Source organism: Erpetoichthys calabaricus, chromosome 3 (assembly GCF_900747795.2).
Source record: "Erpetoichthys calabaricus chromosome 3, fErpCal1.3, whole genome shotgun sequence".
In the NCBI taxonomy this organism is placed as follows: Eukaryota; Metazoa; Chordata; class Cladistia; order Polypteriformes; family Polypteridae; genus Erpetoichthys; species Erpetoichthys calabaricus.
The window spans coordinates 40,646,974-40,670,538 of NC_041396.2; the positions used below are offsets into that span (position 1 = coordinate 40,646,974).

General features: G+C 44.2%; 1 protein-coding gene across 2 annotated transcripts in view; it reads left to right on the plus strand.

Moving 5' to 3' along the window:
* Positions 1 to 22,061: 22,061 nt before the first annotated feature.
* prelp (proline/arginine-rich end leucine-rich repeat protein) overlaps positions 22,062 to 23,565 on the plus strand; it is a 33,056-nt gene continuing 31,552 nt past the window's right edge. The window contains exon 1 of one of the 2 annotated variants that reach the window (XM_028796670.2): positions 22,062 to 22,357. The gene's annotated coding sequence lies outside the window, so the exon portion shown is untranslated. The remainder of the gene's footprint in view (positions 22,358 to 23,565) is intronic. The other variant, XM_028796671.2, reaches the window with a different exon arrangement.

Here is a 23,565-nt window from a genome sequence, read left to right on the forward strand (position 1 = left end):
GTTACCAAGTAGTATGGTAGAGAGTTGGACTTTAGGAACTTTCAAACCTTGACTTGATGTTATTTTGATGAATAGAACTGGTGAGCTTACTGAACTGATTGGACTGTTCTTATCAAAATTATTCTTATATTCCTCTCTTTTAATAGCAGTATGATGTATGGGTTCAACTGAAAGCGTCCCATCTCTTATGTTGAACGGAAGGTTTCCGGGCAATACAAGATTAAGGAGACCAAAGCAATTTTGACTGGGCAATTCCTCTTCTAGTGTGGCACTGTTACCTCACAGCTACAGGGATGTGGTGGTCATTTGCAGGGCAGGTTAAATCTGTATGGAGTCTGCTGAAATGCTGAGTTTCTCCCACATTCCAAAGACACACATGGTTAGATGAAATGGTGAATCTCACTAGCCAGATGTTAGGTGTGTGTGAGTGTAGCCTGTGACGAATGGACGTCTAGTTTAGCCTTTATTTCTGTTATGTGGCCAGTGTTGTCAAAAATAACATGATTATAATGGAAAAAGCAGAATGGATGGAAATCCATCTTGACATTTGTTTGTGTTTCCTAGCCTTGGCACAGTGTCTACTATACTAGCAGCAGCCTTTAGATACATTTGGAACAGAAACTTAACACATGGAGTCACCTCACATAATCTTTATTTCCTTTAATTTACCATGATTATCTAACCTTACTAAAATAACCCATAACCAATGTTACATAACATTTTCAAACTTTCCTAATCTATTTGGGGAACCCAGGGTGCTGGAATCTAAGCTGGCAGCATCTGGTGCATGGCAGGAACCAGTTCATCAGTGGTCCTATAACCAAAGTTCCCTGTCAAAAATTGTGATATGTATGATTTAAAACCTGCTATTCCTTACAGTAGGAAAAAATGTCAAGTTTCCATTCATTAAATTTTATTTTTACAGGCACTAAAAAGTCTTAAACAAAACCTTTTACCCAAATGCCAGAAGTGTCTAACATAAATTTTATATTATCTGCAGCAGGATGGTCGCATCAGGACCCTCAAACCAAAGGAAAAATGTTGCCATTGATTACAGAGCTACAAGCCCATCAGAGTCCATCTTATCCTGAAAGGATTATTTCTATGTTTCTGTCACTGATGTTGTGTGATTAGCTGGATGTCTACCAGTTATGCTTCAGTTCCTCTCTAACATGTCTCCTCCTAAAGAAAATGAAAAAATATACAAAATAAAACTACTGTATAAATTAGATGTTTCCCCACAGCTTGGTACGGTCTCATGCTGGAAGGAAAACAGCATCTGAAATAAAAATAAAAAAGACGGATGCCTCCAGAGACTTTGTGAAAATGCAGTGTGGGTGAGTGGTTTAAAAATTAGCCACGGAGTTTAGTTTCCTGAGGCACATTTATAAGAAAGGATATTCACAGAGATCACACCACCAGATAATTTCAGTTTTAATAACATGCAAGTGGAGCGCAGATGGATGAGACAGCTTAACCGTCTTAAAGTCACATGATGACTTGCTGGTGGGACAGCAGTTAGCACGGCTGCCTGGGTCTGAATCCCATGCCTGGTCACTGTGTGGAGTTTGCATGTTCTTTCTCTATCTGTGTTCGTTTTGCTATGGCTGTTCCTCCCACACTCCTAGTCATGTGTACAGGGCTAATCAGAATTTCTTTAATTGGCTCAGTGTTTAGAAGAAAACCTCAGGCCCTGAAGAAAAAGATAGGAGGAAAATATGTGAACTCCCTCCATATAGACAAAGGATTCAAACCCAAGTCACTGCTGTGCCACCTCAATTCACCCATGCTGGCACTGTTTATTAAACTATGAACAATAGGTAGCATTGTCTTGTTTTCAGATGGGCTGCCCCTTAAATATCTTTTTCACGCTCTGGGATGCATTGAGCAGACACTCTGGCAAAGATCTTACTCTTTGTATAAAGATAGTGTCACACACGTGTGCATGGGAGGCAGCTAGAAAGACCAAAAGAAGGTAATTTCATGCCAGGCCAGGGGGTGTCGGGGTGCAGTAAACCTTTCTCTTTTATCTCTGCAGACCAGACACGAAAAATTCTGCCTGATTCCAACGATGTCACTTCCGGTTCTGACCCAAGGAAATCACTTCTGGCCCTGAGGACGTCACTTCCGGTTCCAGCCCCCAGATGACGTCACTTCCGCCGACCTGCTTTAAAAGCCAGACAACTTCCACTTCTATTCAGTTCTGTTGTTGGACTCAACCTGTACACTTGTGTATTGCTAAATCTCCATTATTGCAGCCTTATTCAAGTATACGAGTGGCTGCCCCAAACCTCTTTTTGGTGTCAAGGTCTATTCATTTTACAAAAGACAACTGCCACCAATTTTGGCTTATTGCCTGTTATATCTGTGGCAAATGACCTAACCTGGAAAGAGTGGTGCCCCCCATCACCTCAGTGACCTTCCTGGACAATACTGGATTGCTCTGATTTCTAATTTCTTGTCCTGGTCATCTGGGGTTACAGATTTTCAGGTCCTGCCTAGGATAAGACCCTGAGCAGACAACTTGAGCTCAAAACATACACAATGTCAGCACAAATTTATCAGGAAACTCCGCTCGATCATAGGGCTAACCCTGGACACACTGGAAGCTGTTGTGGAAAAGAGGATGGTGGCAAAACTGAACTAAATCCTGAAAACTCCTCTCCATTGCCTCCAGGAGGCACTTTCTTGGAGCATTTTAGGCTCGTACCTCCACCACAGTGTGCTAAGAAATGCAGCTGTGGGGTGTTTTCTGCCCACTGCTTTTAAACAATATAATTCCTTCCCCCCAACATCCCAAACTAAATGCTTATACTCCTTAAGTTCATTCTGCATTTTCTGCACAACATACATTGATTGATTGATTGATTGATTGATTGATTGATTGATTGATTGATTGATTGAATGAATGAATGAATGAATGAATCATTCATTCATTCAATCATTCATTCATGGTTTGCCTGTATTATTTCTTCTATGAGACTGCTTGGGATTAATAAAGTTTATTTTACCTAATCTTATCTAATCTAATATTAAACTAGGGGGCTCTGCCCCCTGCTCGCTTCGCTCGCCAACCCCTGGCGTTGGGGCATGACAAAGAGTGAGATGTATGAATGAGATATAGAATAGTGTGGAGGTGTGGATGATGCATATAGAAAGCAAAAAATACAGTGTTTGGCACAGAGTAATGGTTTATTGGAATATTTGTTTGTACACAACATTAGTAGTAAAGATGGTGTGTTGTCCTTGAATGAGTCTTCCTTGGCATGGAGCATTTATAACTCTAACTTTAACGTCAGATGAACGTCGAACACGTGAGAAGGCAACATAAAGTTGTCCATGTCCAAAAACGGGGTCAGAGAGGTAGATGCCAACCTTGTCCATGGTTTGTCCTTGTGATTTGTTGATGGTCATGGCAAATGCAGGTTTAATGGGGAACTGTCGGTGTTTCAATGTAAAAGGTAATTCTAGGTCATAACTCGTAAGGTCAATTCTAGGAATGAGAACAGTATTGTTAGCATGTGATTCTGTAAGAACTGTTGCTTGAATAACATTGTGTGTCATGGTGTTGACGACTAAACGTGTGCCATTGCATAAACCCTGTTTAGTGTAAAGGTTTCTTAATAGCATGATTATTGTTCCGTTTTTAAGGCTAAGATTGTGTTGTGGTAATCCGTCCGGGTTAATAGTGTTCAAATATTCTAAGGGGAAATTCAGATGTTCATTGTCATCATCAGAGTCAACTTTGTTAGAGCTTAGAAAGAGCCGTGCCTCTCCAGGAAGTAATGAAATAACCTGGTTATTAATGTGATCAACATTAATATTTTTTGGACATAATATAGTCCGTTGTGTTAAAAGGGGTATTTGGTCTAATGAGATTGCTGTTCCAAATATCTCTGTAACTAACTTGTCGCAGATAAAGGATTGGGGAATTGTAATAATATTTGGGTGAAGTCCATCTGTATTGGTGAGTGTACCATTTCCCAGTTGTAATAGCCAATTGTTACAGTATATTCTGGATCTCGACATCGCATGTTTTGCACTAACTGTATTGTTTGAAAGCAATGCCAATTGTCTGCGTATTTTAAGGTGGACTGAACAATAGCTGAGTGCATGGCATGTGGAACAATAGCCAAGCATTGTCTAAAATCACCTCCTAATAAAAGTACTTTTCCTCCAAAGGGAATATTATTATTCATCAACGTTTGTAGAAGTTTATCAATGGTCTTGAGTAAGTGACTGGATGCCATTGTACATTCATCAATAATTAACAGTTTCGCAAGACGGATGTTATATTTGTCCACATATGCGAAAGCAGTATGGGCCATTGCCTTTTGGTGGCCTGATATGTACTCCAGTAGATGCAAAAACAAATGAACTATTGTAGGATCTAATGCAGTTCATAAAGTTTTTACTTTCATGCGCATCGTTAGTTAGAAGCTTCTGTAGATATTCAGGATATGAATGTAAAGGAGGCAGTCTAATCTGACCCTTTTGACAACAACGTGTAAATTCGTTATTTGTATTGCCAGTTGTTTCTTCAGGGAAGTTAAGTGAATGACAATAATTGCAAATGACATTCATTAATCCCAATGAATTTTCCTCAATAGTGCACTCATTATTGAACGCGTTGTCAGCCAAGTGGCGCAAGCGTTTAGCAGGTGTCTGGCGTTGATGTCCGCGACGGGCAGGTTTTGCTTGTGGCGTTTGAGAGGTGCGTTGTTGCATGTCCAGTATTTGTGATGCGCTATTTTGGAGGTGCAATCGATTCGCCTGTGCTGTGCGAAAAGTCCGTTTCAGTCTACGTCATGCATTGTTTGTATCGAGCCTTGTCCGTTTTTGTATGTCGGTCAGTTGAGCTTTCTGTTTTTGTAGCCTTGCGTGCTTGTTTTCTGTCAGTTCATATGCGCGTTGTAGACGTCTGCGTTCATTTATGCTGTCTCTTCGCTCCCGTTTTTGTATGTCTGAGACGCGAGGTCTTTCGGTTTGAACTCGTGCCTGTTTCGATGCAGCACTTTGAGACGCGCGCTGTATGTGTCTACGTTCATTGTGTCTGTCCATTTGGGCACGTCTCTGTAATGGGGTTAGTTGAGCTTTGCGTTTTTGTAGCCGAGAAATTTTTTGCTCCCGGAGTCTCAGAAGCACATTGTATGCGCCGCCGTGTATTTTGTTGTTTCATGCGGGTTCGTGTGTTTGGTCCCGTTATCCGAGCCGAATCGTTTTGTACCCGTGAGCGTGTATTCATGACTTGTTTGTTCCTCAGCGTGCGAAATATGGATAAGTAATAAGGAGGATCACACTCACTGTTAATATGGAACCTTTTCTGCAATTGAACGGTTAATAGTGGTTTATTGTAAGGAGATCCACGTATGCTGCATAGTGTGAAGGTGTTGAGATGACGTATGTTTAATATGGACGGTTCCTTTACGAATGGGGCTTTGGGTGTCACTTCTTATTGATGTTAGTTTGTTTGTGGGTCTGATTCGTCGTTGTTGTGAACGTGTCGTGTGCCATGTCTCGTCTCTAATGGGCTTGGCGTGGCGGTCATGGCTTCTTTTTTTTGGTGCGTTAGGAGCTTGTTAAATCCTCCTCTTTGTGTGGGTCCCCTTTCGTGTGCAATGGGATTCGTGCGGCGCTGTGTGGTTTTCCGGCGTCTGTGGGTAGGATTGGTGGGGCATCCCGTCCCTTGCTTGTATTGTGGGCGTGGTGGTTTTGGGTTCTTTTTTTTTGTGTGCCAGGGGGCTTTTTGAATCGTCCTCTTTGTGTGTGTCCCGATCGGTGCTTGTAGGGGGGGTGGGAGCTTGCAGGTGGGCGCGAGCGGCTTCTTTTTTTTGTGTGCTAGTTTCGTGTGCAATGGGTTTCGTGCGGCGCTGTGTGCGTCGCCTGCGTTTGGCGCCTCATTTCTTTGTCTCCTTTTTTCTGTACTCACTCCTTTTTTCTGTGGTTGCACCCGCCTCTCGCGGCGCCTCATTTCATGGGGCGCCTGCGCAGTACGTCTTTTTGCGGCTACGGCCCATGGCCGGATGTCCCTGCGTCCATCCGGTTTAGCATTCTCGGTTAGTAATATGGATACCTAATTGATTTTTAATTAACATTTTTGTTGGTCCATCTCCATACATCCATCCATCCATTATCCAACCTGCTATATCATAACTACAGGGTCTGCTGGAGCCAATCCCAACCAACACGGGGTGCAGGGCAGGAAACAAACCCCAGGCAGGGCGTCAGCCCGCCGCAGCATTTCCATACAACCAAGTTAAATAATCAATTCATGTGCCACTTGTAACAGCAAAAATGTGCCAATGAATACCTGGAGTGCACAACCCAAACGTTCATGCAGGGTATACACAATATACAGTACTATTTCTCAAAGTGTCCAATCAGATCATGCAGAATAGAACTGTTTGTATGGGACAGCAACCTGTTTGAGTTGAAGGGAGGGAGAAACATAAGGAGATACATACCACTGAACTGGAAGAGAATGCCATCCTATTTCTATTCTCCACAAGCATTCAGAGTACACGTTTCTCCAACAGACTGAATTCATACCATTCAGGACCAAATGAAACAAAAGGCAGTGAAACCTAAGGTTACAGGACTAACGCCATGGTGTGTAAGTATGTCTCAGTGCCAAAATCAAATGGAAAAAATGTGGTGTTTCATAAAACTAACACACTGCACAAGAAATCAGTTTGCAAACAAGGTTATAAGTCAGGCATTGACTGAACACTTACACGGAATGTTTTTTGAATCTGACACCACCTCATAGCTCTCATTCATGCTGTTATTCATTCATTCATTCATTCATTCATTCATTCATTCATTCCTTTCCCAGGTCTGATTATTTCAACATTAGGTTGTGCAGAGCATCAACATTGCATGCAAGGAATAAGCCTGCCGAAGATGGGGTGCAAGTCAATTGCTGAGCACAGTTGCTCACACATCCTCGCACTTAAAGTCATCAATCATCCTGTCCTCTGGGATATGGCAGGAAACCAAAGTACCTGAAACAGAACAATGCAGACATGGGAAAATGTGCAAACTCTAGACTCTGGCTACCCTGAATTGGAAAATAATTGACTAGACCTCTAGGGCAACAATACTAACCACTTTGTCACCATACTGGACTCAATGTTATTTTGGAAGAATTACAGTAAGTGGATGGGATTAATGAGCTTTGTGGGCTGAGTGGCCTGTTCTTATCAAAATGATTCTAATATTCTTCTCTTTTAATAACAATAGGGATATTAATGTATGGGTTCAATTGAGAGTGTCTCATCTCTTATGTTGATCTAAAGTGTCTTTTAACAGTGCGGGCAGCATTTTACTAATGTTCTAGTACACCCCTAATTTTATTTATTTATTAGGTGGGTTTTATTGTTAGGGGGCAATCATTTCTAGTTTAGTCACTTTTGGATATAAAAAACAACAAATCAAGACTGATGGCAGTTTACTTATTTTTAAAAAGTGAGAAAGATCTTTTCCCTTTTCTTTAATTCTTTACTTTTACATTGTAACACCATAAAGAAGAAGAATATCACTTGTCACATACGTGTGCATAGGAGACGGTTTACTCGCTCAAATAGTGTTTTTTCTCAGCTGCACCAGGGGATGATGCTGCCACCTAATACTTTCTCCTTTTTCCCTCTGCAGAGCAGCTGAAGACCCTGCCTCTCAACAACATCACCACCCATCCGGCCCCTGTTGACGTCACTTCCGGCACCATCTGATGACTCCATATCTGGTGCCCAGACCCCATCTTCCCTTCATGTCAGTTCCTGTTCTGGCCTCCCTGACTGCACTTCTTCCTTCTTTTAGCTATATTTATAGAACAGCTTTCAACATGTTAGTCAGTTCTGTTTTGGACTCGTGTCTGTAAAGACATGTTTATTTTTTCGCTACCTTTTTTCAAGTATACGGGGTGGCCATCCGCAAACCTTTTGTAACTCTTTTTCATCCTTATTACACGGTGGATGAAAGTTGGCAAGAAATAAACACAGTGCTGTGAACTAGGAGCCCAAGGCCTGTAGTTTCAAACACTTCTAATAATGGCCACCAGAGGGGATATCACCATCAAACCCTGGCTAGTGACAAGAACAAGCACTGGATCTTTATAAAATAAAAGACTTATTCTTCACAAAAAAGTATTCCAAGCACAATGAAGCTTCCTAGACCACAAAATGAAAAATGAATTGCTTGTAACAAAGGCGATCCAAGACAAATAAAAGTCCCAATAATGTGTGAGCATGGGTCCGAACACTATCAGACAGACACCAGCACTTTATAAAACCACACTTTTATTTCCGAATAAACAAGTCCCACACAGCACACAGTGCCCCCAGCACCAATCACCCTCTCCACAGGTCTCTTGTTCAGTGTCCGTGAGCCGCCTTTCCTCTTCTCACGGGAGCTTCTTCCTGCTCCCACTCCCGAATCTAGCTTCCCGATTGTAGGGATGCGGCCCATTTAATTCTCACCCGGATGTGCTCCAGGTGCAGCGGAAGTGCCTGTTTCCCGGGCTCCAAGAGGTTTGGCGGTGGCCACGGGCCCCAATGGGCTTGAGCCTCCTTGCTCCTTTCCTGTGGTCTTGTCAAGCTCCAGGGCGGTTGCCCCCTCATGGCCCGGGGGACGTATAAGTCACCTCCCGGTCCTTCCAGGCGTCCCGGCTGGGTCTGTCCCCCAGCCTCCTGTGACACATGAAATTCAAAGAATAGTCAAAAAATAGAGTGAAGGTCAAACAAAAGCACAAGAACTCACTGCTCAGCAGCACATTCAAATTGTCCTCCATCCATCCATCAATTGTCTCCCGCTTATCCGAGGGCGGGTCGCGGGGGCAGCAGCTTGAGCAGAGATGCCCAGACTTCCCTCTCCCCGGCCACTTCTTCTAGCTCTTCCGGGAGAAATCCAAGGCGTTCCCAGGCCAGCCGGGAGACATAGTCCCTCCAGCGTGTCCTGGGTCTTCCCCGGGGCTTCCTCCCGGTTAGACGTGCCCGGAACACCTCACCAGGGAGGCGTCCAGGAGGCATCCTGATCAGATGCCCGAGCCACCTCATCTGACTCCTCTCGATGCGGAGGAGCAGCGGCTCTACTCTGAGCCCCTCCTGGATGACTGACCTTCTCACCCTATCTTTAAGGGAAAGCCCAGACACCCTGCGGAGGAAACTCATTTCAGCCGCTTGTATTCGCGATCTCGTTCTTTCGGTCACTACCCATAGCTCATGACCATAGGTGAGGGTAGGAACATAGATCGACTGGTAAATTGAGAGCTTCACCTTGCAGCTCAGCTCCTTTTTCACCACGACAGACCGATGCAGCGCCCGCATTACTGCGGATGCCGCACCGATCCGCCTGTCGATCTCACGCTCCATTCTTCCCTCACTCGTGAACAAGACCCCGAGATACTTGAACTCCTCCACTTGGGGCAGGATCTCGCTACCAACCCTGAGAGGGCACTCCACCCTTTTCCGGCTGAGGACCATGGTCTCGGATTTGGAGGTGCTGATTCTCATCCCAGCCGCTTCACACTCGGCTGCGAACCGATCCAGAGAGAGCTGAAGATCACGGCCTGATGAAGCAAACAGGACAACATCATCTGCAAAAAGCAGTGACCCAATCCTGAGCCCACCAAACCGGACCCCCTCAACGCCCTGGCTGTGCCTAGAAATTCTGTCCATAAAAGTTATGAACAAAATCGGTGACAAAGGGCAGCCCTGGCGGAGTCCAACTCTCACTGGAAACGGGTTCGACTTACTGCCGGCAATGCGGACCAAGCTCTGGCACCAATCATACAGGGACCGAACAGCCCTTATCAGGGGGTCCAGTACCCCATACTCTCGGAGTACCCCCCACAGGATTCCCTGAGGGACACGGTCGAATGCCTTTTCCAAGTCCACAAAACACATGTAGACTGGTTGGGCAAACTCCCATGCACCCTCCAGGACCCTGCTAAGGGCATAGAGCTGGTCCACTGTTCCGTGACCAGGACGAAAACCACACTGTTCCTCCTGAATCCGAGGCTCGACTATCCGACGGACCCTCCTCTCCAGGACCCCTGAATAGACTTTTCCAGGGAGGCTGAGGAGTGTGATCCCTCTGTAGTTGGAACACACCCTCCGATCCCCTTTCTTAAAGAGGGGGACCACCACCCCGGTCTGCCAATCCAGAGGCACTGTCCCTGATGTTCATGCGATGTTGCAGAGGCGTGTCAACCAAGACAGTCCTACAACATCCAGAGCCTTGAGGAACTCCGGGCGTATCTCATCCACCCCCGGGGCCCTGCCACCAAGGAGTTTTTTGACCACCTCGGTGACCTCAGTCCCAGAGATGGGGGAGCCCACCTCTGAGTCCCCAGGCTCTGCTTCCTCATTGGAAGGTATGTTAATGGGATTGAGTAGGTCTTCGAAGTACTCCCCCCACCGACCCACAACGTCCCGAGTCGAGGTCAGCAGCACACCATCCCCACCAAATACAGTGTTGACACTGCACTGCTTCCCCTTCCTGAGACTCCGGATGGTGGACCAGAATCTCCTCGAAGCCGTCCGAAAGTCGTTCTCCATGGCCTCCCCAAACTCCTCCCACGCCCGAGTTTTTGCCTCAGCAACCACCAAAGCCGCATTCCACTTGGCCTGCCGGTACCTATCAGCTGCCTCCAGAGTCCCACAGGACAAAAGGGTCCTGTAGGACTCCTTCTTCAGCTTGACGGCATCCTTCACCGCCGGTGTCCACCAACGGGTTCGGGGAAAAGGCACCGACCACCTTACGGCCACAGCTCTGGTCAGCTGCCTCAACAATAGAGGCACGGAACATGGCCCATTCGGACTCAATGTCCCCCACCTCCCTCGGGATGTAGTCGAAGTTCTGCCGGAGGTGGGAGTTGAAGCTACTTCTGACAGGGGGCTCTGCCAGACGTTCCCAGCAGACCCTCACAACACATTTGGGCCTACCACGCCTGACCGGCATCCTCCCCCACCATCGAAGCCAACTCACCACCAGGTGGTGATCAGTTGACAGCTCCGCCCCTCTCTTCACCCGAGTGTCCAAGACATGTGGCCGCAAGTCCGACGACACGACCACAAAGTCGATCATCGAACTGAGGCCTAGGGTGTCCTGGTGCCAAGTGCACATATGAACACCCCTATGCTTGAACATGGTGTTCGTTATGGACAATCCGTGACAAGCACAGAAGTCCAATAACAAAACACCACTCGGGTTCAGATCGGGGGGGCCATTCCTCCCAATCACGATATTCCAGGTCTCACTGTCATTGCCCATGTGAGCATTGAAGTCCCCTAGCAGAACGAGGGAGTCCCTAGAAGGTATGCCCTCTAGCACCCCCTCCAGGGACTCCAAAAAGGTGGGTACTCCGAACTGCTGTTCTGTGCATACGCACAAACAACAGTTAGGACCCATTCCCCCACCCGAAGGCGAAGGGAGGCTACCCTCTCGTCCACCGGGGTGAACCCCAATGTACAGGCTCCAAGTCGGGGGGTAATAAGTATACCCACACCCGCTCGGCGCCTCTCACCGGGGGCAACTCCAGAGTGGTAGAGAGTCCAGCTCCTCTCAAGGAGATTGGTTCCAGAGTCCAAGCTGTGTGTCGAGGTGAGCCCGACTATATCTAGCCGAACCTCTCAACCTCGCGCACTAGCTCAGGCTCCTTCCCCTTCAGAGAGGTGACATTCCACGTCCCAAGAGCCAGCTTCTGTAGCCGAGGATCGGACCGCCAAGGTCCCCGCCTTCGGCCACCACCCAACTCACACTGCACCCGACCTCCTTGGCCCCTCCCATAGGTGGTGAGCCCATGGGAAGGGGGACCCACGTTGCCTCTTTGGGCTGTGCCTGGCCGAGCCCCATGGGTGCAGGCCCGGCCATTGAGCCCCACCTCCAGGCCTGGCTCCAGAGTGGGGCCCCGGTGACCCGCGTCCGGGCAAGGGAAAACGCCGTCCAAAATTGTTTTCCATCATAGGAGGTTTGTTTAACTGCTCTTTGTCTCATCCCTCACCTAGGACCAGTTTGCCTTGGGTGGCCCTACCAGGGGCATAAAGCCCCGGACAACAGAGCTCCTAGGATCATTGGGACACGCAAACCCCTCCACCACGATAAGGTGGCGGTTAAAGGAGGGGGTCCTTCACCCCTTAAATCTGGGGGTTCTCCCACAGTTTCTGGCAGTGATTGGCAGGTGGCCCCAGCTCTTGTGGGACCACTAACAAAACACATTGTAAGTGCCCAAGAGGACGGACAGGCATCCTGGCCAAGATGGAGGATGATTTCTTGCCTGGATGGGAAGCCTTAGTGGATGGACAGACAAGAGTTGAGACTCAACCTTGCCAGAATGCCTTTTATTTGTCATCTGGGCATAGAGAGAAGGGTGATTAGTGGACTGGGTGAACGTGAGTGCTGGGAGAAGTTTAGAAATTGAAAGCCACATCATATCTTTCACCAGCCCATAACCACTTTATAATTACCTTCAATGAAAAATATTTGGGACCAATGCAAAGAAATTGCCTTTTGTGACATAAAAATTTTGTATTATTTGATTTTTATTTATTTATTTTTATTATTATTATTTATTTTTATGTTAAAAATATAAATTAAACATCATAACAGTCAAATCTCTTATTTTTAAATACAGTCTAGATGCCATAATGAATATACAGGCATCTCTGCTGAGGTGATGAACAATACCTTACCCAGCCAGGAAGCCATAATGAATGTACTGCATAAATGGAGGTTCAACTGGGCCAGATTGGTTCTAGGTCCCTATTCCAGTTGGGGTGATCATTTAATGGATAGACTGGGAAAGACTGGTTATTGTGTATAGTTTATCCCCCAGGGTTAAAGGTGGCAGTGCTACTCTGGTAAGGTTTGCATTTGTACTCCCATAGGGTTCCAAGGGACCTGTAGTTCAGAAGGGCAACCCTGTTGGTATACCAGTGTGCCACCAGAGGGTGCTACCAGGAGAAGGTCTCCCTATTTTTGGGAGCTTCTGCATGACTCGGAAATGCTTCGGCCATTCTGTGTCATGATATCGGAAGTACTCCTGGGTCAAACATAAAAGGAGCCATCTTGATCACTTAGGTTAGTCAGAGTTGGGTAGAAGAGGACAACATTTACGGTAGACAGTGGAAGGAGACAGAAAGACACTTGATTTGCTAGGTTATACTGTGTGGACTGACTGAATAGGTATTATTATAAAATAAAACAGCTTTGTTTTAACTTGGAACTGTGTCTGTGGTAGTTGTGGCTGGTGTTCAGGGCTCACTGGTGCCCCCTAAAGTCCATAAAAGTTTTAATGGGCATTTGTAATTTTAATAATTAATAATAACTTTATTTATATAGCACCTTATACAATTGCATGCAACTCAAGGTATTTCCACAGATAATTCAAAACAAAGCAATAAAGATATACCATAGCTATTTGGATATTATCATTAATTAATACTGCAACAATTCCTAACAGATATAAGTGTACCAAACAGGAAAACAACTTGGGCAACCTTAAACAAAATTTATGTAAAACAAATTTTAAACACTAAAGTGCAAAACAAACTTTCACTCTTATCAGAAACAGGTTCATATTGTTTTCTAATTGAGAGCATGGAGTTTGATCTTATTTCCCATGTCCTTCTGGGTCTTTGTAATGTTACTCTGGTTTTTCTTACAAATTCCAAAAACACATGCATGTTCAATTAATTAGTGACACAAATTTGGCTTTGTATAAGTCTACATGAGAGTGTGTCATTCAAGGGCCCCGTACCTCGTCCAGATTTGCTTTTCTTCTTCAAGCCTAAAGCTACAAGGATACGGTAGGTCCCCTGATCTCCTGTGACCATGAACTTGAATAAGTTGGGTTGAAACATTTGTTTAACCAAATAATATTGTAGTAACTAAGGAGAGTGATGCACAAAACTGGTTATTGAAAAGTGGTGCTCAACAGACACTGGTTTTATTAAAAACAACTGCGATTATCATCTCCCAGCCTACTGTTTAGGGTCGCAAGGTACACCTGCATAATAAAAAAAATAATATCACTCGCCTGTTTGTACCCCTTTAACATGGATTTCTGAATTGCTTTCTCTCTTAACTCTGGAAGCTCCGTTCTCTTCATCTCCACACACTCATACAACTTCCTCTTCTTCCTTACAGTCTCTTCCTCTCCTTGTGCGGACTTCTTGTCTCTCTGAGCAGTCATTAAGCAACCCAGAGCCCCTTCAAAGAGGTGTGTGCTCCTCTAACATACAGCGGATAGATAACATCCTAAACTTTAATTACAAGCAGTGCTGGTGCCATCATTAAGGTGAATTAGGCGTTTACCTATAGTGCAGATCATAAGGAGGAAAAACCCAGACGCATGGGTTAGCTATCAGTTGGCACACTAATAAGCTTGGCCTAGGGTACAAAATAGCCTAGCGCTGGCACTGATTACAGGATGTCACAATATGGATTACTCTTTTCATTACCTGTTTGATTAAGACATCATAAAGTTTGCTGTGTGTAGTGCCAGGTTTACTGATGACTTCATAGTAAATTATTTTGGAAGCACAAAGATTAAGTCAGCACATGCTAGAATGTTAACTCCATTCTAGGTGCTAAGGCGTTTAGTCTGAAACAGGATGTCATGTCTGATTGGCCACGGTCTTCAACTGAGCAAGATGGCAGAGCTTAAAACAAAATGGAGACAAGCCAAAGTCATAAACACTTTTGGAATGGAAGTAATCTCTCTATTATAAAAAAAAATCTTGGGAAATCTTGGGAGGGAGACGAGACGTGATCTTCTCGGGAAGACAATCTGACGTCCTGCGAGGATACAAGGCAGTGAGACAAAAGGACAGCTGCTGTACAAGCTTTTAAATGATCGACGTGCAGTGCAACATGCAGAACAGATAGATAGATAGATAGATAGATAGATAGATAGATAGATAGATAGATAGATAGATAGATAGATAGATAGATAGATAGATAGATAGATAGATAGATAGATAGATAGATAGATAGATAGATAGATAGATAGATAGAAAATTTAGCACACTTTATTATAGATGGCGAATAGAACTTCAAAGGTAAGTAACACAAGCCTTTTGACATTACCATTACTTTATTAATCCCAAGGGGAAATTCACATATTCCAGCAGCAGCATACTGATAAAAACAATATTAAATTAAAGAGTGATAACAATGCAGGTATAACAGACAGTAACTTTGAATAATGTCAATGTTTACCCCCTAGGGTGGAATTGAAGAGTCGCATAGTGTGGGGGAGGAACGAACTCCTCAGTCTGTCATTGGAGCAGGACATTGACAGCAGTCTGTCGCTGAAGCTGCTCCTCTGTCTGGAGATGATACTGTTTAGTGGATGCAGTGGATTCTCCATAATTGACAGGAGCCTGCTGAGCGCCCGTCACTCTGCCACGGATATCAAACTGTCCAGCTCCATGTACACAATAGAGCCTGCCTTCCTTACCAGTTTGCCCAGGCGTGAGGTGTCCCTCTTCTCTATTCTGCCTTCCCAGCACACCACCACGTAGAAGAAGGCGCTAGCCACAACCGTCTGATAGAACATCTGCAGCATCTTATTGCAGATGTTGAAGTACGCCAGCCTTCTAAGGAAGTATAGTCTAGAGTATAGAACACGCACCTTGGCAGCAACAGCACAAAGCCAGCAGCTGATCCATCCGCATCTCCTTAGCGAGCGTTCAGCTCACCCCCTTCATAACGCAAGCGAGAGAGACATGAAGTGGCAGGAGCATAGCGCACCTCTGCTGGGGTTGAGCGAAGCACTCAAGACTTGATCATCTCAGAGAGACACTTTGACGTCACATGAGACTAGACATTACAACCTTAGGAAGCAAAATCTGTGAGACAGTGACTTTTGCACATCACAATCTACTTCCAAACAATTTAAAATAAGTTCAACGACATCTAACCTAGCAGTTGTTGGAATGCTTTTGGCAGACACACTTCATGTGCTACCAGCTCTTAAAACAATGACAAGCGAAAAGCAGAACACGCAGCTCACCAGTAGCAGCAGCAAGCCAGCAGATTATTCGACCGCATCTCTTTAGCGTGCATTCAGAGATTTAACCACGCCCGGGGCCGGAAATAAAGGACGAATATTGTTTTTACAAAAGTTTTAAAGTAAAAGTGAAAATGATGCATATGTAACAATTTCCATGAAAATAACAATCTCTTTAAATTGTATATCCGGTAAACCAAACCCGGGGGTGGGTGAGCGAAACGAGCAGGGGGCGGAGCCAACTAGCTGTATGAAAAAAAAGATGTGGTGACAATGGAGAAAGAAAGACCTGAAAATTGTTATGATGTGGAGGGGTCTTTATTTGTTTTGCCTGCCTAAGGTAAAGTCATCTCTGATGTCATCAGATTGGCTGGCCCAGCATTGACTCAGCTGTGGAATGGCCAATAGGGGGAGGCAGCTTGATGGCCAAGATCTCCAGGAGTCTAAACAAATACAAATCATATAATGTGATAACATCTACTGCTGAATTCTGCTCTGTACTTGTAATATTTTTATACTGTATTGAGGATTACTTGTTTTCTGTTCTGTGTATTGTATTGTATTGACCCCCTTCTTTTTGACACCCACTGCACGCCCAACCTACCTGGAAAGGGGTCTCTCTTTGAACTGCCTTTCCCAAGGTTTCTTCCATTTTTTCCCTACAAGGGTTTTTTTGGGAGTTTTTCCTCATCTTCTTGGAGAGTCAAGGCTGGGGGGCTGTGAAGAGGCAGGGGCTGTTAAAGCCCATTGCAGCACTCCTTGTGTGATTTTGGGCTATACAAAAATAAACTGTATTGTTTTGGGATTCTAGTGAAAGATTTGGACAAAGTATACACCTATTGTTTTGTTTTGTTTTTTTTTTAACTTGAGGCATGTAATGCAAGCATTTGTTTCTCTTATTAAGATGTTTCCTAGAAGTTAAATTTATTTTGCTTCATCCCGTGACACCATTTTATTTTTAGGAGTGCTGCCTCATCTATTGCAATGACAATCCCTACCTGAATTCCCTGGGAATGAGTGACCACAGATATAGGTTGGCATCTGCATTCTTGGATCACCTGAGATTAGAATTCTGGGAGCTCTTTCTTACCAACCTTTCTGATACTTCCTGCTTTTGATCTTTGCTTTTCATTTAAGAACTTTGATCGTTGTTTTACATATTGGGTTTCTGTCGACTGATTGTTTGATCTTCCAGCAACAAACTCAGCCTGTTTCTTGACCAAGTGCTTTCTCCTGGTCCTTTCTTATTGAATATTTCTCACTCCCTCTCCTTGAGTCAGTACAGCTGTTAGAGATGCCACCATGGCAGTGCTGATATGATCTACAGAAAGTTTGCAAGTCCAACATGGGACTGTTTGTCCACTTTTATGTGGACTGATCTTATAAGGATGCAGGGGGACGATGTTGAAGGTGACACCAGAAGTCATATATCTCTTTCTTCTTAACAGCCAGGAGCTAGCTAACCAGGAGGAAGATGTGTAACACTGGCTTTATTTACTTATTTAATTTTGTCTTAAATATTCCTCCAAATAATTGGTGCAGATTCAGGACAGAGGACTTGCCTTGCTGGTACAGAATACCAAGTAGTTTTTTTTCTGCAAAGTGAACAGGTTGGATTGGATGATCCATAGCAGTGCATATCAGAGATAACAATTTGAGGTCTTTTTCATTAGTAAAAATACCATTTCTTTCCTGAAACGGTGATTTCTTTGGTTACAGTGAGAATGCAACACTCATGGATATCTCAGTGGTACCAAGAAAAGCACAGCTGCTTCATGAGCTGCTCCTTCAACATTTGTCAAGGCAGTGACTGTGCAGAGGCAGCTCAAAGATCAAGTTGAGGCATGACATCCCACCAGAGGACATGGGGCTTTCCTTCCTTGCTGTGAACACAGCATTTTTCTAGGATTGCCCATTTCTATAAAGCACACCAGTCAGAGTGCATCACCTTGTTTCAAAAAATTTCATAACATTTTGGCCTAAGTGGCTAATTTGGAGGGCATGGGTCTATGCATTTGGAAATCGTTAACCAAAATGTATGAGGACAAAGAAAAACGCAGTAGAATGTTACAAAAGACTCCTGGCCTTGCAGACTTACCCTGTACACCATCCACAGGATCAGACCATATCTGACAGGGTAACCAGCACAATGCCTGGTTCAGGCTTTGGTCCTGTCACGTATGGATTACTGTGGCTCTCTGCTGGCAGGAGTACTGACATGTGTCACCAAGCCGATGCAGATGACTCAGAATGGTGTTCAGTCAGCCAAGATGGGCACAGGTCACTCCTCTTTTCAGATCACTACATTGGTTCCCTGTAGCAGCACACATTAAGTTCAAATCCTTGATGCTTGCTTGCAGTGTATTCAGGGGGTCAGCACCTTTATGTATGGAGACACTTGTGAGGTCCTACGTTCCTTCTCGCCCACTCAGTTCTGCTGATGAATGGCATCTGCTGATGCCACCCCTGTGTGGTACCAAATTTCAATCCAGACTGTAGCTCCTATGGTTGGTGGAACAAGCTGTTCACAACCATTTGGAGTTCTAACTCCCTTAATGTGTTTAAGAAGTGTTTGAAGCCTCCCTTGTTTGGTGAATCTCTTTTTAAATGATAATGGCTTAGCTAGGTTTTGGTAACCAAGTGTAAAAAAAGTGTAACTCGCTTGTGTTTTGTTCTGAGCTCTTCACTTGAGGTGATCAATTTTGTACCATTGTCCTGGGTACTCCTAAACAGTCCCCATTTATGTTGACATCTTTTGTAAGTCCCTTTGGATAAAAGTGTCTGCTAAGCAAATAAATGTAGATGTACTGTAAATAATGCCAAAAATAATCCAGTGGTGCATGGAGCCTTAAAGAGAATAATAAGCTGCCATACCAACCAGAACTTCAGAGCAGCTCATCACACCTGAAGCTAAGAATGTTTGGGCTCAGCCAGTAGAATTAGAGACCATCAAATTAAAGCTTGACTTGCTACTGTAAGAGGTGTTGGTGAGGCCAGCAGGGGGCACATACCCTGTGGTCTGCGGGCAGATCCCAATGCTCCAGTGCAGTGATGGGGGACACTGTGCTGCATAAAATAGAACCAACCTTCAGATGAGACATACTGTAAAACTGAAGTCCAGACTCTGTGTGGTCATTAAAGATAACTGGGCATCCTGCATAAAGAGTAGGGTGTATCCCAATGTCCAGGCGAAATTGCCATCCATGGCCTGGTCATTCTGGCCCCGTAATCATCCCCTGTCTCTAATTGACAAACTATCTTTCACTCCTTAAACACTGAACAGCTAATGTGTGGTGAGCGTACAGGCACAAAAATGGCTGCCATCACATCATCCAACTGGATGCTGCACATTAGTGGTGGTTGACGCGGCTCCTCACTTGCTACTGTCACAAAAAGCACAATGAGACATGAAAAGGTTTGGGGCAGCCACCTGTATATTATATCCTGGCTACAAAGAGTTCTTTACTCATGGGAGTCCAAAACAGAACTGAATTGCTGCCTTAAGATGGCGGCTTTTAAAGACAAGTGGAGGAAGTGATGTCGACAAGGCCGGAACGGGGCGGGATTTCCCGAGAATGGTCTGTAAGGGATTGAGAGAGACCATTAGTGCACCTCGCCACTCCCTGGTCAGGCACGGAGTTACTATTATTCAGGCCCTTTAGTTGTCTCCTAATCACACCTGTGTGACACTACGTAAAAGCACTTTAAGTAGTGAGAAGAGTGCTATATAAATATAAATAATTATTAATATTGTTATTATTATAACAAATAAGCCACATGGTGGACTAGGCATGGAGGCTTGATCCTCAGTTGCAGCACTTGTGCTGTATGAAGTGTACTGTTTGTGTTCCATGGAATTTCATTTGGTCTCTTCAATTTCTTCCCACAGTGCAAAGACTATGGTGACAAATTGTGGGGCTGTGCATGCAAGCGTCCCACACTCTTAGAAATCCTGGTTCTTTAATGGCACTTTACTGGTGACACTATATAGCGCCTGACCCGACACAGATTGACACGGAGGCACGGGTAAAATAAAATACTGTTTATTATTCTTCAGCTGGAGGGCACATCTTCCTCGTAATCCCTCCAGCCATAACACAGTCCCAAGCACAAGACACGCAATACTCCTTTCTCTTTCCACCACCACTCCTCCACAAGCTTTGTCCTCCTTCCACCCGACTCTGGCCATTGAGTGGTGGTTGCTGGCTCCTTTTATGCAGGTACTGCACCGTCCAGGGCTGCTCCCCCTGAATACACATTGAAGGGGTGTCCCAGCCGGGCATGGGACCTGGCCATCCGCCACACTGGGTTCAAGGTTACTTTATTTAGTCACGTTTACACAAGATAACATGAAATTTGCCATCTCAGTTGCGTCTAATAACAGACAGAATGAAATTAAACAAACAAAGAGAGACAGGACAGGTTAAGGTAAGGCAATTCATATTTACACAAAAATAGTTGCAGGATGCATATCAAACCTTAATAATTTTTTCCAGTATTCCTTATTAAAATGTCATATGGCACTAGGAAGAAATGAATTTCTGGAGCGATTTCTGTGGGTTTTCAAAGCGACTCTCCTTCCTGATTTACTGAAGTTAAGTTCTTCATGTAATGGATGTCTGTCATCAGTTTAGATGATTTCCAGTTCCTTTAGCATTGTCCTCTGACAGACACTTGCCAGCAAGAGTGGGCTTTGGGGGTGGCAAGTGAGGAGACAGCCCCAGGCCCCGTGCATAAGGGGGCCCTGCTTTTGATGTCTGCATGTCCCGTTCGAGTGGATTTGTCAAGTTATATTCTCCACTATATATATATATATTTATATATTTGAGATGTTTCTAAGAGGAACCCTTATCGCATATCAAGACTCAGGATATTCCTGCAATTTGGGTACTTTTCTACAAGAGACCCTGCTAATTTCCACATGACACTGCATCACATTTCGCACTGTCGTGGTATTGTCATGAATTATTAATAGAGTATATCGTTATATTTTGATAAACTCCACTTGTTATCTTGTAAAAAATTTAGCTGAATACTGTAACGAGAAAATCCGGTGATAACAGACTGCAATAAAACAACAACATGAGGTCCTTGTCTGCTTTAAATTGTTTGAGTTCACAGAGGAGAAATAAACGCTGATTGCATTAAGAGAATATATTTTTTTGTATTTGTATTCCAGTTAAGTTTGTTATCTAAGTTAGTTGATGAGTATTTATATTCATTCACTATTTCTACCTCCTCCCCAAAACAACAATGGTTGAACATATTCTATGTCTTACAATCAAATATCGTTTCTTTGGTCTTTTTTACATTCAGAGTGAGAAAGTTTTTATTACACCAGTTTACCATACGGTCCACTTGATTTAGATAGTGGCTTTCATCCTCCCCTGGGTTGTGTGGTCCCTCGTTGAATTATTGCTTGATAATGCACCGTTTCATTCTGGGAAGGGTTCTTTGCATAGGAAGTAGGGCTTTGAAAAATCTGAAATCTTTAATGTGTGGTAGGCTACCCATCAGGGCACCATCAGTTTAAGAAAACCTGAACCCTGCGCCTCTGTTACTGCATGTAGAAAGAGTCCTTATCGAATCATGACTCAATGGTATTTCACAAATCTGTTGTCATCTATTTATGGTTATTTACTGCATGGAGTCTGTTAATACATAAAGGTTCTTTCTGGAACCTTCATCTGGAGGTGGCTTTTGGGACCCTATGGCATTGCTCTGAAGGACCACTCTGGTACCTTTATTTTTAAGAGTGCATCTCCAGCTGTACTAAAAGAAAGCTTATTCTGTATTATTATTATTAAAACATATAATCCAGACTCTGTAATCTGGTATCATTCTTTCATTCCTCATTGCATACAACATTGCTGGAGTTTTCCGGGACCACTGAGCCAAATTCAAGCCATCATTTCCAATACTGCTCTCTTTTAAAAGGGGATTTGAAAACCACAAAACCAGTCTCATTGGAAGAAAAAAAAAACAACAATCTTCAGACTCAGCAATAAAAAAATGTACGCCTTTCTAAAGCCTTCCCTCGGGTGCCGTAGGTATCAGTGAACCCAACCCAATTTGAAGAAGTGCTCCGTGGCTCGCCGCGCAGTCCGTCAAGACGAGGAGAGACGAGGGCTATGTGAGCCCTTCATTTACCTCCTTTTTATTTATTTTTATATCTCAGTCAGAAGCGCAGGGCTGGAGAGCGGATTTAAAGGTCTTTAAGACTCTGAACCTGCACACAAAGACGGCATTGTGCAGCTCCGAGACGCGCCATCGAGGATACGACAGCGAGTGACCGGCGGACAACGCGGCTTCACCTCACACTGCAGGCAGGTGGGCGGCACGCAGGTAACGGTCTCACCCTCAGCCTCACCCCCTCCCAGTTTTTCGGTTCTCGCTTTTAACACAGATTTCCGTTTAACTTTTGAAAGTTTTTGAGGCGAATGCACATCTCTTCGTAATGTAACATGTTGTTAATAATTGCATTTGTATCTTTTGTTCCGTGTCCAGTTTTTCTTTTTTTTTTTTGGAAATACGAAGTCGTCTATTCAATGGGAGTCTTTTTCATTTTTTCTTATTTTTTTAAATTGGTGTTTGTTACTGGTATTTCTGGAAAATGTCAAATTCGAACACAGTCGTTCCATAAGCTTTCAAAGGATAAAGAGTTGTTTAGCGCTAAATTCCTGACAATCTGATTAGAACTTTTTGCTTAGGAGCAAATTACACGGCTTTCGGCTGTACGCGGTATTTATTTATTTTTTTTATTATTCCTGAACAAAAGGCTGTCTTTGTTTCACATACTGTACCAATGACCGTTTCTTCAGAAATGCATATGTTGAAGTCTTGTCTGCTCTACATACCATGCATGCATTTGAGGCGCTATAAATGATTGATTGATTGATTGCCTGTAATAAACGGGGACTTCTCTCTCGCTAAGTAAATGCGTGTGTCGTAACGGTTAAAGACTTGAACGTCACACTCTGCGGTTGCGGGATCGACTCCCACTGACACTGTGTGACCCTGAGCATGTCACTTCACCTTGCTGTGCTCCAACTGGGAAAACAAAATAAACGTAGCCATTTGTGATAAAGCCGAATAATGAAATATAGCATTTAAGGCTCAGTTAATGATCGATTGAATGACTGTCGTAAACGGGGGTTTCTTTCCGTTTATTTATATATCCACCTTTTTAAACACGTTTTTCTAAGGGCAGGGTCACGGATGTGAATATTTTTTAATCATGTATTTGTTTAAATCTACGGCACATCTTTAGATGGACAGATCCGTAGCGGGCGGTAAATTCCTTTTAATCGAGAACACCAGTCGACGGCCTCTTTCATCCTGAAACAGCTGCGGCAATAAATCATCCGCTCATCTTCTGAACACGCGTTATACGTTATTGAATCACGGGGAAAGTCCTGCAGGAGCATACCCTGGAAGGGACGCCAGACCATGACACATTCAGGGGACATTTTAAATATAGTCATTGGAAAGGCATCCTCCTATTGTTAATGAAGGCACCGAGCTAACAGAAATCAGCTTTCATAAATGACATC